Source organism: Magallana gigas, chromosome 4 (genome assembly GCF_963853765.1).
Source record: "Magallana gigas chromosome 4, xbMagGiga1.1, whole genome shotgun sequence".
In the NCBI taxonomy this organism is placed as follows: Eukaryota; Metazoa; Mollusca; class Bivalvia; order Ostreida; family Ostreidae; genus Magallana; species Magallana gigas.
Window position 1 is genome coordinate 64,452 of NC_088856.1, and position 19,667 is coordinate 84,118.

Here is a 19,667-nt window from a genome sequence, read left to right on the forward strand (position 1 = left end):
AAGTATTCGCTTTATAACTCAAAAATGGTTAATATTTCGCTATAGCTGTCATCAAAAAAGTTGTTTATTATGGTGTTATCAATGTCGTTACAAAATTATTTTGTACCGGTAATGCATAATATGAGTGTAAAAAGCTTGTCTTGTTAACATGTACCTGTATTCATTTGGCAACTAAGCGAATAGTCTTCGTGCGCATAATGTACATGAATTAACAGTTAAAAGTGTTCCAGAATGTACGGGATGCTTTGATTCATTTGAATAAGTGTCTTAAAAGTATACTTGTACATGTTTTTCTTACACCCTGTTTTTTGGAGTCACCTCTGTTTAGGTCTTATAGTGGACAACCGTTAAGAAAAACAAGAACGAGAAAATATAAACGTTCTTTTTCTTCTCTAGTGAGATACATAAACTGGATTAAAAAAAATAACTTCCATGAAATAGATTTGAGTCATTTTACTGCAAGAATTTCAAATCGACCTAGATTCTTAGTCTTAGCCCGCGGCCGAGAAAATCGATCGCCATGGTCGCAACTGGACTACCTAGCGGTCAGCGGTTATCTAATACACAAGAATCGCGTCTGTCATATGTGATTTTATATAGCTGCAAACACAAGAATCGTAAACATTAAAGCTTACTCTTCTTAATTTGAATTCAACGATAGAGTGTCAATAAGAAATCGTTCTGTTTAAGCATAAAAGCAATGCCATTCTCAAACTAAAGTAGTATCAGACAGATAGATCAACTGTGGGATTTAAGAGAAAAAAAAAACTTAATATTAATTAGAGTTTAGTCATCATACTGTAAACATTTTAAATCTTCCTGGGTTCTGAGCTCTCTATATGTGTTTTACCTTTACGTAAGTTATCCGATCCCTCATCCGTGGCCGAGGAGATCGGTCGCGGATGCACTACCTTGAGGTCAGCGGTTATCGAATAACAAGATATACTTGTTTGAGTTTATATGCAAGAACAGTTTTAATTTTTATGTTCTAATAGTTTTTTCACCTTCAAGTTATTTAATTAAACATTAGAATGTGAATTGAGAAGTCCTTCTAAAAATTGATAAAAGCGACATTATTCCAAATCAGAAACATCGTCATCAGACATAAATTAATAGTACATTTGTCAGTCTAAAATGTTCTAAAAACTATACTAATAATTTGATAGATAAACAGCGAAAAACCACAAAGATTAAACCTTAAAATGATGATCACCCCTAGCACATATCCAAAAAGAACCAGCGCTAATGGACAAGTGATCCGCGGTAGCTTCGTGTTCTTCTACATGTATTAATCACACTTGCATGTTTATTGATATTTTGTACGATCCCAACTATTTGTTTATTCGAGATTTTGACCGGTACATGTAAGGTTGACTTGTGTTTCAACATAAGATTTTTTTATTTACCCACGAATATTACCGCTAAATACTGCTGAGAGGTTTTATAGATATCGTAGAAAGTAGTTGACGTTTTTTATAAGGTTGCACAAAAATATGAGAGAGAGAGAGAGAGAGAGAGAGAGAGAGAGAGAGCTCAAAATTGGAAGCATTATTAAGCATAATTTAGAAAATAAAACACTCTCCAAGCGTTCGAGGCAGGATAAAAAAAATCAAATATCAAATTAACACATGCGGTAGAGGCTGAAACGATAAAAGATTTGTCTAGAATTGAGAGATTCAGTGATTATTTTAAGAATATTCTCATGAGTTTTTAAACAAGATTTGTTTAGATTTTATGATCACAGTGCAAGGGTTTTATTTTGTTTTCAAAATGTGGCAAAAACCAATTTTTGGCAACTACTTAACATGTGTAAATTTTTCTTCTCAATGTGTGTCACTTTCCCACCCGTGTGTTTATTCAGTCAGTCTATGCTAATTCAATCCGCTCCACGTACGACCGAAAATCTCGTGTCACGTCAGCGCACATAGCTCAGAATATTACCCCCGGGCTGCAGATCAGAAATTGTTATATAATTGAGTAACATTTGGAAGGATGCTTTCACTGCAGCGGTCAATTGTTAAACAATAAGTGTCTAAATATTCGATGTCAATCAACCTAAAAAATTAACCTGTTGAACACGCTAAACTTCTATAGTTATGAACAGAATAAAATATACATTATCAGAGACATAAATAACTGAATAAGTTATTTATGTCTCTGGTTTTATAAGTTAACAGTTTAAAGTAAAAGATTAGATAAAATTTGTTCTCAGGATTAAACGTAATGATACGACTACATTAAGCAATGAAGTCCGTCGTCATTAAATCATCAGAGTACTGCAAGTGTCGACAGTTTCTTATTTCTTTGAAAGACCATAGTTCAATTGACTTGCAGACTATAACATAGCAACTTTTCTGCCCCCCCCCCCCCCCAAATGTATGCACTTAATTGCGATAGATATTTCTTCTTACGGATTTTACTTATTGTTATATGCACATTGATAAAAAAAAATCATTGAAGTTGTGTAGTATGAGGTTGTAATGCAAATTAAGTGACTTAAAACTCAGCTGAATATTTTATTTTTAATCGTTTTTAAGTTATTTGTTATAGAGTTTACGAGTGTCTTGGCCCCTATTTGAGGGGCCAGTCCCTTTTTCTTGAATTTTTTGAAAAGGTCTTAAGAATACTAACATTTTTTGTTCTTACACCCATCGAACATTTTTGCTCATTTTTGAGATACAAATGATTAAATATTTTAGGGGCCAGTCCTGTAGATCCCTTATGGGGACAGACATTAGTGTTTTGATATGTGGAAGCATTACACTTATAGATTATTGATTGTTGTTTAGTTATTTGTAATATAGTTTACGAGTGTCTTGGCCCCTAATTGAAGGGACCAGCACCTTTTTCTTGACTGCATTCAAAAGGTCTCACAAATTCTAACATATTTTGTTCTTATACCCATCTAAAATTGTTGATCATTTTTGAGATACAATTGATTGAAGATTTTGGGGGCCAGCCCTCTAGATTCTTTTTGGGGACAGGCATTGGTGTTTTGATTAATGGAATCGATTAGATTCATCAATACAATCATTTTCTTCTCTTCGATGCCTATGAAAATATGTCTCCTTCTCTAGATATATTGCGTCAAAGTTTAAGTACTATGGCCCCTAAAAATCTCTAATTACGTAATAAATGGGCGTGGCCGTAATTTTTTCTAATAGATATTGTTGATATCAACAACTTTGCTTCTATAATGCATTACGAAATTTTTATCGTTTTTAAGTTATTTATAATAGAGTTTACGAGTGTCTTTGCCCCTGAATAAAGGGGCCAGCCCCTTTTTCTTGATTTTTGAACAGGTCTTAAGAATACCAACATTTTTCGTTCTTACACCCATCTAACATTTTTCCTCATTTTTGAGATACAAATGATTAAATATTTTAGGGACCAGTCCTTTAGATCCCTTATGGGGACAGACATTAGTGTTTTGATCAGTGGAGTCGATTTGAATCATCAATGCAAACATTTTCTCTTCTATGATATCTAACAAAATATGTCTCCTTCTCTAAATGTATTGCGTCAAGTACTTTGGCCCCTAAAAATCCCTTATTACGTAATAAATTGGCGTGGCAATAATTCTTTCTGATAGATATTGTTACGATCAACAACTTTGCTTCTATAATGCATTACAAAATCTTTATTGTTTTTAAGTTATTTGTAATAGAGTTTACGAATGTCTTGGCCCCTAAAAAAGGGAGCCAGGCCCTATTTCTTGAATTTGTTGGAAAGAACTTTTCATTATTTACTCCTTTTGTTATATATGTCTTAACAAAATATCAACTAATAAAAAGATACAGATCAAAACGTATGGAAATTTTGAATGAAAATTCGCATCCAATTTTCGCGCCCAGGCGAGCTCAAAGAAATAGCACAACAGGCGTATAACAACTACATGCTGAACAACTTTAAACTATAGTCTACCTATCCTGAAAATTTCGTATTAATATCTCTTAAGGTTTCCGAGATTATAGCTGCACAAAATTGGTCGTCAAAAATTGCAAAATGACCGATAATTCGGTACCGGAAGTGACTACGAAAAAAATAAGAAAAATGTATGAAGTTTAGATCACGTCCAAAAATCTGTGAAAGAGGTCCAAATCGGTCGAATAGATTTGAGAAATCTCGTGCACAACATTTGGAGAGAAAAAAAATAATAACTAGACGCTCGTTGCGAGCAACAAGAGGTCTTTCGTTTGAAAACACCTTAAAAGGGCTATCGGGACAGTTTTTTTTTCATTTCTCAACACTTTCTCAAATTCCAGTAAGTCTCTCTAAAGATTTCAACAGACATATTTTCATATTAGGAAAAGGCGATGTTACTGTGATTTTTGATAAAATTCAAACAAAAATAATTAAAGTCCATTATTTCAGAGACACATTTTGAATCGAAGCACCATTATGAAAGAAAAAAGAGTCGGCACTCGGGGATTGAACCCATATCGCTTGGACAAAAGTCTACTACTCTAATGTGAATGGATTTTTTAAACAAAAATACAAATTCTGCATTTATTAAACCGTTTGCATTGTAATATGGCAGAAAAATATTTAAAATCAAGAAAAAATGAAAAATAAATGTTTCTGCTTTTTTCCGGTGCCGACCGGAAGTGACGGCGGACGTTCGGATTTGCAAAGTGCACTGCAGCTGAAGAATAACAATCATCACCGAAATTTTGATATAGGGAGAGAGAGAAGCCAGGCAGTAAGATTACTGAATTTAAATTCCAATAATATTCCCAAAAATCACAGGTACTTGAGGACAGGATCGACTCCCCCCCCCCCCCCCCCGCCCCAATATATAGACCCCTGGGACTTTATTTTTCTTTTTTATTAAATTATCCTTTTATGACATATTTCTATTCATGATTTATGAAATATACACCTAACGTCACCTGTTACAGTCAAAACATTTGAAATGGGCGGGAACAAATTGACGCGGACGTCTGAGAAAACACTGGATTGAAACCGTTGTTATAAGAAGCGCATTTTCAATCCACCTCAGCATTTTTAACTTGATATATAAGTTAATAGAAAAACATTTTATTTCATCAATAATAGTCAATTTATTTCATTAATGATAATCGGATTCCTATCCGAGAGAGATTATACGCAGGGCAAAGCATATTGTCCGATGACTCGTCAGAAGTCTGAAACCAAGTGGGGACGATTTTGAAACAGAGTTTATTCCCAGGGGAGAATAATTAATTCAAACTCCGATTTAATAAATTAATACACATATTATACCCAGAAAATTTTCGTTAAGCTAATTTTTACGTATATGCACGTTCATTGTTTATCTAGCTATACACTAGACTCGGGGCCTCAAATTTTAGCACGAGAGAGAGAGAGAGAGAGAGAGAGAGAGAGAGAGAGAGAGAGAGAGATGAGTTAATCAAAAATTGATTCGGCAAAGAAATTGGTAATTTTTTATCTGCTTCTTTGATACATCGATTAAGTCGGAAAATAAAATAACACATCTAACAAATGTAGCATGGTTAATTATCCCCTCTTTTCCCGAATCCACTCGATACCCCAGTGTTATGTCCAAACGATCAGTGTTAAGCAATCGGTTAATAGGTTAGGAAATTTATGAATTTTTGACCCCGCTGCTTAATCACTAATCCCGCTTTTTGGGCGAACATGTACATGTTTGCAGACTTTTGTAAATAAATATAAACTTTATAAGACTGATTTTAAATGATTATAATCCCAATCGGTGTTTACATCTGTTAATACCTAGGCCCAAACACAGATGCACGGGTGATCCGTTTTCACACCGTATCGTAGTCACCAGAGAGAGAGAGAGAGAGAGAGAGAGAGAGAGAGAGAGAGAGAGAGAGAGAGAGAGAGAGAGAGAGAGAGAGAGAGAGAGAGAGAGAGAAGAGAAAGAGAGAGAGAGAGAGAGATTTCAGAGTGGTTTATAGTGTTCAGGAAATCAATATATAAGCAACAAATGTCAATAAACGCATGTATACATGCATGCGTGTACCTATATAATTATGTAAATAAATACTAATCAGTCCTCCTTTTAAAGCCATGTAGAAAAACGTTGGTGCTTTGCTAAATGTTGTGTGCATACAGTCATGGAGATGGCGGCATTTCTTACATGCCGGCAAAGCGACCAAGTGAACTCTAATGCGGTCGTACTGCAGGGACGCTTTGGCGGCATGTCTTTGATGCCGGCGGTGAGACGAGCGTCTGAATTAAGCAAACTGCTGACAGAAAGGAGCTCTATATTTGTACTAAAAAAGCTGTTATTATTAATCCCGCACTTTCTTAAGAAAGTTCGGGTATATTGTTGTTACTCTGTTCCGTCCGTCCGTCCTTCTGTCACGTTTTACTTTCTCAAACTGCTCTTACATCTTATAAACCAGCAACCTGAACTCTTAGAGTTTGATTTGGGGTGTCATGTTGTTTTGTAAAAAGGTTTCAAAAATTCTCTGGTAGTCCTGAGGGTCAAATAATTTGTAAAAAATGACGTTTTTTTCGCAAAAAACCTTCTTCCTCGAACTCCTCCTACCTTTTCAACAATAGACAAATCATCTCTTGGAATATGTTTAAGTGTATTCTATAGATGCGCATGCGCAATAAGGTTTTGGAATTTTCAATTTTGTCCTGGGGGTCAATTAATTGCTAAAAAATGACGTTTTTTAAACCCAAAAACTTGTTTCAAAAACGTCATTTCCTTTTTGCAGTAGCCAAATGATATTCTAAAATATGATTGGGGGTGTCATATTGAAGTGTGATCAGGTTCCAGAATTTTTTTTTTATTAAGGGGATCAGTGGGCAACAAAAAATGACGGGGTTTTTTCCAAAAAAGTATGGTTCCCAGAACTCCTCATAACTTTTGGGGTAGCTACGTCATCTCTTGGGATATAATTGGGGCTGTCCTATAGATGTGCAATAAGATTTTAAAAATCTAAATTTCATCTAGGGAGTATAAAAGTAGCAGAAAATTGACGTTTATCACTCAAAAAAAAACCATAGATCCCAGAACTCCTCTTATGATTTAAAGGATAGACACATCATATCTTGGGATATGATAGGGACTGTTCTATAGATGTGCAGTAAGGTTTTAAAAATTTAAATGTCATCCAGGGAGTCAAAAAGTAGCAGAAAATTGCCGTTTATCACTTCAGAAAAAACATAGATCCTAGAACTCCTTTTATGATTTAATGGATAGACACATCATATCTTGGGATATGATAGGAACTGTTCCATAGATCAATGTAGATGTGCATTACGGTTTTGAAAAATTAAATGTAACCCTGAGGCCTATTACCTACATATCTTTCGATGCCCTTTAAGGATCAAGACTATATATGGTTAAGGGGTGGGGATCTCAACCGTTTTCGAGATATTCGTGTACTTCCTGTTCGAGTGGGGTCATGACCACCCCCGGGCCTATGACCTACATATCGTTTGATGCCCCTTGACACAAGGAACAAGAATATCTATGGTTTAAGGGTAGGGATCTCAACTGTTTCGAAGATATTAAGGGACTTGCTGTTTGAGGGGGTCGGGACCACCCACAGGGCCCATGACCTACATAACATTTGATGCCCCTTGACATCAGAAACATGAATATATATGGTTTAAGGGTCATGATTATAACAGTTTCTGAGATGTATGGTAATTTCAAATTCCTGGGGGGTGGGGATGACCCCAGGGGTCAGATCGAATAAACCCTATATATTGCCAGTTACAGTCAATATATAATTATGAAAACCGTATATTATTATCTTTGTCCGTTTTCAAGTTACCATTTAAAATAGTCTACGATTCTTCCTACAAAGTTCAATGTTAGACCCCACACCCTTTTGACACCCGTTAGGGTCATGACTTACATGCCATAATGATCTGATGCGTCAAGACCTAAGGAGGAATAATATCTTTGGATTAAGGTGGCGATCTCAATGGTTTTTATGATATTTGAAAATTTAAGGAAGAGCACTTGAGATCATGACCTACATACCATCTGAAATGCCTTGAACAAAGAAACAATAATATAGTATGTACATGATATATGATTCAATTTAAGAACCAAGATATAGATCAATCATCTATGTTTTGTAATACTTCCTATGTATATATACATGTATTAGTTTGTGTTTTGTTCTATACTATTCATGTTCATGACTGTAGTATGGCTTAGTCTTATTTTAAATTACATTAAAAAATTGTCAAATACATGACTGGGAACTCCCACCCCCAAACAAACTCAAATATAAACCGCCCCCCCCCCCCCCCATTAATTGTCGAATGATCTATTAAATCAAAATATAATTTGGGTGTCTAAACACTTTTATAAACTGGTAAAAAATGTTATTCTTAAAAAAAAAAATTACATTACACCTTGCATAATTGACAAATGATCTATTGAGATATGATCAAAGGTCATATTTCTACCTTGGGATCAATAACTAGTATTCATCGACAAGTTAAAATTAATAACATTAAATGATTCAAATTATAAATGTTTATACTTCACATTCACCCCCCCCCCCCAATCTAACCTGGTTCTTAAGATTCAGTCTTCTGAATACATTCTTACATGTGTGCAGTAGCAAATTTTAAACCAATTCTTGATTGCTTTTTCTCTCCTGATGCACATTAACATTTTGAAATTGCTTAATTCAATTTTTAAGATTTATAAACAAAATGTTATATGCATGTGTATTCGCCTATTTGGGGCAATTGTAAGGTCTCCTAAACAAAGCAGTGACATCATTAGGCTAGGAATTACCCACATGTATCAAACACTACTGTAACATATGAATAAGATGAAATACTTTATTGGGAGTTGATTTTAATCAACTCTCCTATGCACTTACTCGGGCAAAGCGAGTTAAAGACAACACCTGGAGGTCATTAATGTACATTACACCATTTGATGCATCATAATGACATTAGAAGATATTTTGTATTTTCCTGTTTCGTTGGGTCAGAACAGCTAGTCCCATAAGGTATTGACCTACATTGTATTTGATGCATTATAATACATTAAGGAAGAAATACTCCTTCCTTCCTATTATAACTCATATAAAAATGATAATTAAGTGTCTAGTACACTTACTTACATGTAATACACAAATTTAATAAGAAGTTGTTTATACAGGGTCAATATGGGGTCAACTCAATAGTGCAAGTCTGACAAATGAAAAAAATAACTTTTGCAACTAAAATGACAGAAACGTTACAAATGCGATAGGATAGGTAACGATGATAAGCTTATTTAAATATTAAAAGATGATGATACAGTATGCTGTCAAAGGGATATCACATTTAGAAAGTGAAAGTAGAACTTATGTATGCTGGCATCTCATTATATTGTGCTACTGCTACTACATGTATTATGCTTACCAATATTGGTCAACATCATAATGATAATCCAATTAAAACACAATAATGAATTCCTTTAGTTGATCTTAACTAATCCTTTTCTGCATATGGAAAACACAGATATGTCTGTATGTAATGGCATGTATGTACACAATCGAAGAGCTGGGTAAAACTAGTCCCCGCTAATGAGACCTGCAGACCTGTGTTGTAAACGTAACTTCAGACAAGATCAGTTATTTGTAACATGCATGTATATTTATGACCTATTCTTCAAATCCACTTTCACTATTTTCTTTAGTAAATAACAGCTTTAACGTGGTGCAGGACACCTGCAATATTCTGATGTATACTTAATTCCTAATGAGATAAGCAATAAAATATATTATATATTAATTAAATATTTACCCCCCAAATAATGTTACCTAACATTGAAGCGCAATGGATTAGAGCGATTACATGTCTGTAAGAGCATTGGGGTCCAAGGTGTATTTTTGGTAACTTTACAATTGATATAAATTCAATGGGGTGGGGGGGGGGGGGGCTGGACCCCTCACTCCCACCCCTTCTCTAAATCTGTGCACACGATGATGTACATGTAGGTACACGGAAGCAAATCTGAAACCGGCAACCGCCACGGGGAGGGGGCATAATTTAATTTTTAATTTTGTTTGTAATAATTATATAGACCATTATACTTTCTATGATATGAAATGTTAAGATTATTGATTAACTGAAAATTCACTGCAAACAGTTCAACCCCAAATTGCACATAAAGTGCTGCTCATGTGTATTATCTTATGGGAAGGGATCTCATCCTTCATTTATGAAAATTATAATTTTTAAATGTATTACCGGAGCTTGCATGTTGCCTTCATTTTTAATTTAACTGGTACAAAACAGTGTTATTTAGGGGCAAACGCTTGGTGCGGGTATTACTGTCTAATGACAGCATCTAGTTTATTTTGTTAGTAATAATTATATAGACCGTTATACTTTCTATGACATGAATTGTTAAGATTGTTGATTAACTGAAAATTCACTGGAAACATTTCAACCCCAAATTGCACATAAAGTGCTGCTCATGTGTATTATCATATGGGAAGGGATCTCATCATTCAGTTATGAAAATTATAATTTTTAAATGTATTACCGGAGCTTGCATGTTGCCTTCATTTTTAATTAGACTGGTACAAAGCAGTGTTATTTAGGGGCAAACACTTGGTGCGGGTATTACTGTCTAATGACAGCATCTAGGTTTTATTTATGATACAAATAAATCGGCACTCGGGGACGGAACTCGGGTCGCCTGGGCACAAGTCCAACTCTCTAATGACTGAGCTACGCGGACTCTCGCTTCAGAACTTTGGAGCTCAAAATCTTGGGAATGCTTGGATCGATTTTAAAACAAATTTTATATTCTGAAGTGTTTCAAGCGTCTCTAGCAAATAAAAACAAAAATAAAATTTAAGATTAAAAAATTGAAAAATTAAGGTTTTTTATTTCCTTCCGGTGACGACCGGATGTGACGGCAGACATTTGGATATGCAAAGAGCACTGCGGCCGTGCACTCTCTACCATCTCTGAAAATATAAAGGTTCTATCTTAAATACTTTTTGAGAAAAATCGTGAACAAGCAAAATCGTAAAATCTTTAATATCTCGGTACCGGAAGTGACGACCGAAAAAAGCTCGAGTAAACTTCTTACAAATTTTGTCATAAATAAGATCTGAAAGTTTCATGAAAATCGGCTGAAGCATTTTTAAGAAAACGTGACAGAAAAAAAAATTAATAATAATTATAATAGGGAAAAAGAAACAAACAAAAAGAAACAGTACGAAAACAATAAGGTCTTATGCTGGAAAAGGAAGACCTTAATAATAAACAGTTCGAAAACAATAAGGTCTTCCGTTTGAAACGGAAGACCTTAATAATAACTACATACGATCTCGTTACGAGTAGCAAGTAGGTCTTCTGTTCAATTTCTTAAACGAAACCATTAAATATCAATGAAATTTCAGAATTTCCCCTCAACCCCTCCCTTTCAGATAATGTATACGATCGTCAATTTCCTTTCATATGCGAGACAAAGTATTTTGCTTTTTCACATACAGCACATTAAAGATTTAAGATTTTAGTCCCCTAAAATCCTTAATTACGTCATGAATGGGTGTGGCAATGAGTTTTACAAACTGATATTGTTACGATCAACAAATTTGCTTCTATAATGCTTAACAAAATCTTGATCGTTTTTAAGGTATGTGTAAGAGACTTTACCAGTCTCTTGGCCCCTAATTAAGGGGCCAAACCCTTTTTCTTGAGTTCATTCAAAAGGTCCTATGAATATTAACATTTTTTGTTCTTACAACCATCTTAAATTGTTCATTTTTTAGATTCAAATGATTGAATATTATAGGGGCCAGCCCTCTAGATCCTTCATGGGGACAGACAATGGTGTTTTCATTAATGGAATCGATTAAAATCATCAATGCAAACATTTTCTCTTCTACAATGCTTAACAAAATATGTCTCCTTTTCTAGATATATTGCGTAAAGTTTAAGTACTTTAGCCCCTAAAATCCCTAATTACGTAATAAATGGGCGTGGCATTGATTTTTTTATAGATATTGTTATGATCAACAACTTTGCTTCTATAATGCATTACAAAATCTTTATCATTTTTAAGTTATTTGTAATAGAGTTTACGAGTGTCTTGGCCCCTAAATAAAGGGGCCAGCCCCTTTTTCTTGATTTTGTCGGAAAGAACTTTTTATTATCTACCACTTTTGTTTTATATGTCTTAACAAAATATCAACTACAAAAAGATACAGATCAAAACGTATGAAAATTTTAAATGAAACGTACCCAATTTTCGTGCCCAGGCGAGCTCCAAGAAATGGCGCAACAGGCGTTAAACAACTACATACTGCACAACTTCAAACTATAGTCTACCTATCCTGAAAATTTCATATTCATATCACTAATGGTTTCCGAGTTTATAGCTGCACTAAATGGGTCGTCAAAAATTACAAAATGGCCGATAATTCGGTACCGTAAGTGATTACGAAAAAGGTAACAAAAATGGATCAAGTTTAGATCACATCCAAATAATCTGTGAAAAAATGGTCGAAATCGGTCGAATAGATTTCCAGAAATCTCGTGCACAAAATTTGGGGGGGGGGGGGAAATAAGAAGAAGAAACAGTACGAAAACAATAAGGTCTTCCGTTGGAAACGGAAGACCTTAATAAGAAACAGTACGAAAACTATAAGGTCTTCCGTTGGAAACGGAAGACCTTAATAATAAAACATGAAACAGCGTTGGATTAACAGAATTTTGATTCCATACTGTAAAACCATTTATTATATATTAAACCAATCAAGATAATAAGTAGCCCACACCACAATTTTGATAAGTTTTCATCCAACACACACATGCTTTAGGGAAAAAAATGTGAGAATTTCTAAAACCTCAGTTGAGCAAGCAAGTAATTGTGTATTGTATAATATTCGTTAAGGAGTTTCAAAACTGACGCAAAAAAATCCCCTTATAATGTATTGATCCAAAATTGTACAACTGCGCAAATAACTGACAACATATGTCGCACGCTAGCAAGTATAGTTCTTTTTCAAAGGTGTATCGCATGAACAAGATGTTCAATTGAGTAATTTTATTTGTATGATGAAAATTTTAATTTAATTTCGATCTGTTTAGCTTCTTTTAAAATGCGTAGGTTGAACAAAAGCACCTGCTGCTGTGGCTTCTTTGTTATAATATATATAAATACTTGCTGATATAGACGTTAATCGTACTGGCTCTGAAAACCTCTGTCCGTATGAAAACCCCCTGTCTTTTCCTGTCACACCCTATGCTTTCCCTGCCATTTCCTTTGCACCCCCTGTCAGCCCCTGTACACATTCCCTGTACACCCTGCAATCCCCTGTCAGCCACTGTACACATCCCCTGTGTGCCACTGTAAGCCGCTGTCACCCCCTGTACCTACCTGTCACCCACTGTAAGCCACTGTATTTCCCTTTGCATGCCCCTGACATCCCCTGTACGGTCTTTAACTGCTTGGTAAAGTGAGAAAAAAATTGTTTTTTAATTATGTTTTCGGGTTTTTTATTTAATATACATTTAGCAGATTGTGATACATAAGAAAATGAAAAGCAACAATTTAGGCGGTGCTTGTTTACCTTTGTAAACCTTTCATAGAGGGCAATATTTTTACAAATGTGAATAATTCTGACTCAACAATGACACAGATCAAGATATACATGTATACCGATAAACCACTTATTCAATTACATGTATTTGAACTAACCCTAACCCTGAACAAATAGCCATTATATAATCACTGACCGACCATTCAGATCTTATGAAGTGTGTGATTAAACATGTATACACGTGTGTCTGTCATCCCATTTTTCTTACATCGCTACAGTGCACTGCAAATTCTCAAGAAGGGCTATGTACAGTAGCTATTATATAACCACTGAGCGAGTAATAAAATGTCCACATCCTCTCCTTTGAAAACTGTAACTTCAATCAACCAGTTCTTAATCATGTGTTTTTAAGTTCTTTAATCAATTGATTTGGTGTATAAAAAAATGATGGATTAAAATTAATTTGATCGCTCTAAGTTAATCTAAATAATGATAAAGAATTGGTATGAAATAAGTATTGCATGTAAACTTATTACGAAATTAATTCCCGGGTAAACTATTTGTAACTTTTAAATCAAAATCAATGCAAACACCCCCCCCCCCTTTCTCTCTCTCTCATACAAAACTTATTTCTTAGGCAACCTTATAAGCTATTGAAGCTTTATTTTGCTCTTCAAGGGAAATTAATAAAGGTATCATCAGGAACTGGGTTAAAATAAAGAAAGACGTGCTCTATCGTAATATTGCTGCTTATACATGTACATTCAATATTTTGACTGATTTACTGGTTTTAGTGTGCAAATAGTTGTTCAGATACACAAAAGCAAGTGCTAAACACCATGTGTTGTGCTTGAGCTTTGTAGAAATAATTCAACCTTTAGTTGTTAGCATGATTATTTAAGTATCAATAGATTATTAATTAAAACATATTATTTCTAATATTTCGATAACAGTGTGTCCTGTAAGTCGGCGCTATTGAGTGCAAAAATTGATTCACAGCTCAAACTATAACACATGTGATTTAAATAATTGAATTAAGAAACTAATATTGAAATTAAATAACAGAAAAGACAGTTATAAACAGTCAAAAACCGTTCAGTGGATGTCAGGGTCATGTAAAGGGAAATACAGTGGCTTACAGGGGATGACAGGGGCGTTCAGCGGGTGACAGGGGGTTCATGAGCTTACAGTGGCACACAGGGGATGTGTACAGTGGCTGACAGGGATTACATGGTATACAGGGGCTGTGTATAGGATCTGACAGGGGGTACACAGGGAATGACAAGGAAAACATAGGGGATGACACGGAAAGACATGAGATTGTCATACGGACATTGGTTTTTAGAGCCAGTAGTGTGATAGTTTAAGGATTCATAAAGGTAAGTTGATTTTGACAATTTACACCTTTATCATTACATTTTCTCATCCGTTTATTTGAATCAAATCAATTTCATGATTTATTTTAAGTAAGAATGATATAACTGAATTTATCTTTAAATTAAAAAAATTAAAAAGGGTGAACTTTTCAAATATGCTATTTGTTTCTGTATATATAAAATCTTTTGTAACAAAAAAAATAACGCAAAAAAATCCATGCTATCTTTGGTGTGTGGGTTATGGTTAGTGCATTTGAGTCGCACGCACATGTAAGCTCACTCATAAACAACACACATAGCCATTCACAATGCACGTATCTTTTATTACAAACATGTAAATCAGATTTATCACTAGTATTTTCATGAATGTCGTGCATGCAAAAAGTTAATTATCAGTTAATATCCATGCAACATGGATGCTGCTGATTTACCAAAAGTCTCACAAAATGAATACTGTGGTTTCAACAATATTCGTTAAATACCAATTTTCGTGGACTTCGTTGTTAAGTTGATCCACGAAATTAAATGTTCATTGAAGTTCAATATCAACTAACATTTTGTATTGATAGGATTATTGGCCACGAAATTACGTATCCTTGAAACTGTGGTTTTCAGAAAATCCACGAAAATTGATACCTACGAAAATTAATGAAACCAAAGTATACCTCAAAATTCCAACATGTGAAAACTATTTTCCAAGATTTGACCAAAAATAGAGCTAAGCTTATATTAAGTAGATTTGACCTTAAGTGTTTATAAAAATAATCTTGTATTCTAACTGTACTGCAGATGTTTTTGGCTCTTCTTCTTGTGATTTTTGTGATGAAAGTACGGGCTGTAACAAACGATAGAAGTTGTAAAGACATGCTGCAGCAATATCTGACAGGACATTTGTCATCTGCTTTAAGAGAATACCAAGTAGATGTCTTGAGGGGGAATTCAAAGTTTCACCGACCAAATCGAAAAACCAGTGAAAGCTATTTAAGAAAAACAAAGGTTGATGCACAAAAGATGCAATATATAATATATACATGAAATGTCGTTGAAAAAATATGTAATTTTACAAGTACGTTTCTTACATTATTGATTATTTCAAGAAACCAAAAACAGTAGCGTTGTTTACACAAAATGGGGATAGAAAACATGTCATTCGAATGCCGAGTTAGTTCTATCAGGTAAAGTCATTGTTGAATCCAATTTTATTATTTCTGACACTTTCAAAAAAATGTTTTTCACAGCTGCATTGAAGACTTAGTCCAAATATTGTGGTCTTTCAAATTGAACACAAAAAACCTCTGCTTTATGATTATATAAAATTATAAGTTAAAAAAAATATAAGACATTAAACACAAAATAAAATAATAACGTTTCTCTAATTTCCTAAGGCTTCACTGGCGGTTCATGGTACGATCACAAAGGAGCAGCGGTTGATCTTCTGTGTTTACCAAAAGATCCAGAGTGGGGAGAATACATTAATGGAGTTGGTGGGGTCAGAGGTTTTGTTTATGGTGCGGAATACGAAACATACGACACCATCGGCAACTTGCGCGCGCTTATGAACCATGATGTACCGTGTGCTGTTTATCTTCTTCGAAATAAATCCGTCGTCAAAATGTTTCCAGGTAAGTTAGAATTTGCTAAAAGAAAAAATTAAATATAAGTTTTTATATGTAATTTTATGGACAAATTTTAAATATTTGTAATAGTTCTTCAGTTGGTAAATTAGTAACTTGTTGTGTTTGTAGATGACAGTTTTTTGCTTTATTTTTATTTTTGAGAAGAAATACAATCTTATGTGCATTGAATTTCAGGATTTTTTATAGCCAGAAAAACGTGTTACAAAAGATGGAAGTTAGAGTGATGGGAACTTAATGGCGGGATATTGTGACCATCCATCTGGTAAAATGTTGGTACAACCTTTTTAATATTGAAGGTTTAATTTGAAACATTCGGCTACGAGTTGAAAATGTAAATAAAACAAATAGATGTCCGAAACGTAAGAGTCATAATTTTAAATCAAAATGTTTATTACATTGCGGAAAGCTTTTGACTATTTTGAATAATTTATTTTAATTACTAATTCGTCATTTAATCTCTTCAGTAAAAACAACAACTCAGAAACGCTAATGCTTGTTCCAGCCTATATGTTACATCCGTCAATTTTAGGATAGCTTGACACTATTTATTTTCTATGATCAGTTTATTCTAACATAACGACCGATTTAATTTAATTATGTCAATAGATTCAATGAAAATTGATGGAAATCCGTAATCTAGTTTGTTATGAGTCACTCCTTTTGCTAAAAGAGTATTTCATTGCTTAACCTTGTCTTTCTGAAATGATTTGTTTGAAAAAAGATCAATCCGTTTTTATACATATAACTGTAGCACACATTAATGCCATTTTGCAGACGAAACAAAATCAGACTGAAAAGCAGGCGCACAAAAATCATCGATTATTAAAAAACTCTATATCGTACTATTATATCATCGCACACTGAAGTGGATTGTACAGTGGCATTAGAACTTTCCTGGGTTTTGAAAAATAACAAGTGCCCTTGAAATCAATATTATAGTATATATATTGTTGATTTTCCTAGTGAATCTTGGAACCATATCACAGGTGATGAGTATAATAGACATTTTGATCTCTTCTTTAAAGCACTTCAGTAGCGCTTACGAAAATTTTTGTAAATTTTGATATGAAAACGAATTTCTGGTCCATTGAATAAAATACATGTATATGTACATTTGTATTTATAAAGCAATTAAAATAACAATCCTGAAGATATATATATATATAGAGAGAGAGAGAGAGAGAGAGAGAGAGAGAGAGAGAGAGAGAGAGAGAGAGACCCTGAAACGTACCTCTACACCACATGCTCGCTGCACACTCGCCACACGCTAGCTAAACGGTTTGCGCGAAACGCTGAACGGTTTACACGATTGTTTCTCGCACGAAACGATCTGCTCGCTTTTCACACGCTATAAACACGCTTCGATCTTCGTTTCAATCGGTCCTCTCGGATTTTTTCCTCTGATGTTAAGAGTTGTTTTAAAATGGCACGATATAATAGAAATATTGATATTTTACAAATAGATTTTTTTTTTAAATCAATACAACAATATTGACATTTAATTAAAAATAATTCATTCACATAGATACTAAAAATGCTACAGAACATAAATGTATTTATCGCTCAAAAGAAATATCAATCACTTTTTTCAATGGCTTAGGAAAAATGAAATTGTTCCGAAAAAAAAAATACAGAAAATGCAATTGACTTATTAATTTTAAAACATTTAAATTGAAATCCGTATCATTACAAACACAAATTGTTTTTTCGTTATTCGGCGGTTTTATTTTTCAACATTAGGAATTGTTTTAAAATTCTTTGAGAGAATAAAAACATAATATTTAATAAATATTTATTATGATATATTTACCTTGATCATTATCAATTATTTAGAAGTAAATTAGTCATCGAATTTAAAAAAAGAATCGCAATCAAACGATTTTTATCTTATATCGCATCAACCGCATATGAACATATGTTCGGTTTGTAACACATAAGAATAAACGGTCCTTATGCTGCAGATCTTTTATTCTTGATAGTTCAATATTGGTTAATATTGACAGTGGTCCTAAGTTAGGAATGTTGTATTAGGGCTTCCGGTCACTGTGACTGTGACGTCAGCATACAAAAGGAATCTATCATTCAAAAGTCTTTTTCTGTCAACATCTACGATGAAAATTCCGCCAAATGATACCTATACCGTAAATTGACCAATCAATGGACAGATTCACAAGTGTAAAAAATTAATAATAAAAAATTACTTACAACCACATACTGATGGTGATAGGTGCCTTGGGACAGAATGCTGTAGTATATAGCGCTGTTGATTATGTGAATCAGTTTGGTGCTATTCCAAAGAACACTAGTGTACATCCGGACACCATCACCTGCATGAGGAAATTTAGTGTATCTCAAGGATGGGCAGACCCAACAGAGGGATTTACTGTGTCACCTGTTAATTCCCCAGCAGCACTTTTCCATTGGAGATGTCTGGTAGTGTTGTTGTCACTGTTACCACCTACCAGACGGGCGTGTTAAATGTGATATCGAACATCCTACTAACACAGAGGACAGTCAAGTTCCAGTGGTAGACTCTTCAACTGAGGACGAATTCATCGTGATTGATGTTAGCTATGGCTCGGACGTAGAAGTTTGCAACGAAAAAATCATCACAGTGAATGAGGCCTTCGATTGTCATTTCCACCTGGACCAGACAAGAAGAAATCATCAGGAAAATCTGTAGATGACCTCATTTCCAATAGTTTATCTGGAAATCAACATCCTCAACTTGACGTATCTGTCTCAAGTGGAGTGATCGTTTATAGTGAACCCTCCACCCATCCAGAGATAGTGTCTGTTAACCTTAGGGAGTAGCTGTGGGAGTGCACCCAAAGCACATAGAGGAATTCTCCAGTGACAGATTTCTCCATATGGAAGAACTACTAAACCGTCCTCATGTGGTGGCTCTGGGGGAGGTTGGGTTGGACCGAACTGTGCCGGGAAAGTTATGGATACGACAGGAAGAAGTTCTATGTCAGGTGTTAACTCTTAGCCGAAAGTAAAAAGTTCTCGTTCTGCACTTGCGTGGAACTCCCGCTGACAGGGTTGGGATGGATGTGCATGCACGGTGTATGCAGATATTGCATAAGTCTTGTGATCCTGACCAACCAATACATCTTCATTGCTTTACCGGTGATGCAAAGTTGGTG

The 19,667-nt window shown here is 34.5% G+C and overlaps 1 long non-coding RNA gene across 1 annotated transcript; it reads left to right on the forward strand.

Annotated features, from left to right (window-relative positions):
* Nucleotides 1-15,975: 15,975 nt before the first annotated feature.
* LOC136275158 (uncharacterized) lies at nt 15,976-16,761 on the forward strand. Its single transcript, XR_010713690.1, has 3 exons — nt 15,976-16,056; nt 16,267-16,503; nt 16,705-16,761. It is a non-coding gene; the product is annotated as an uncharacterized lncRNA (long non-coding RNA).
* The last annotated feature ends 2,906 nt before the right edge of the window (nt 16,762-19,667 follow it).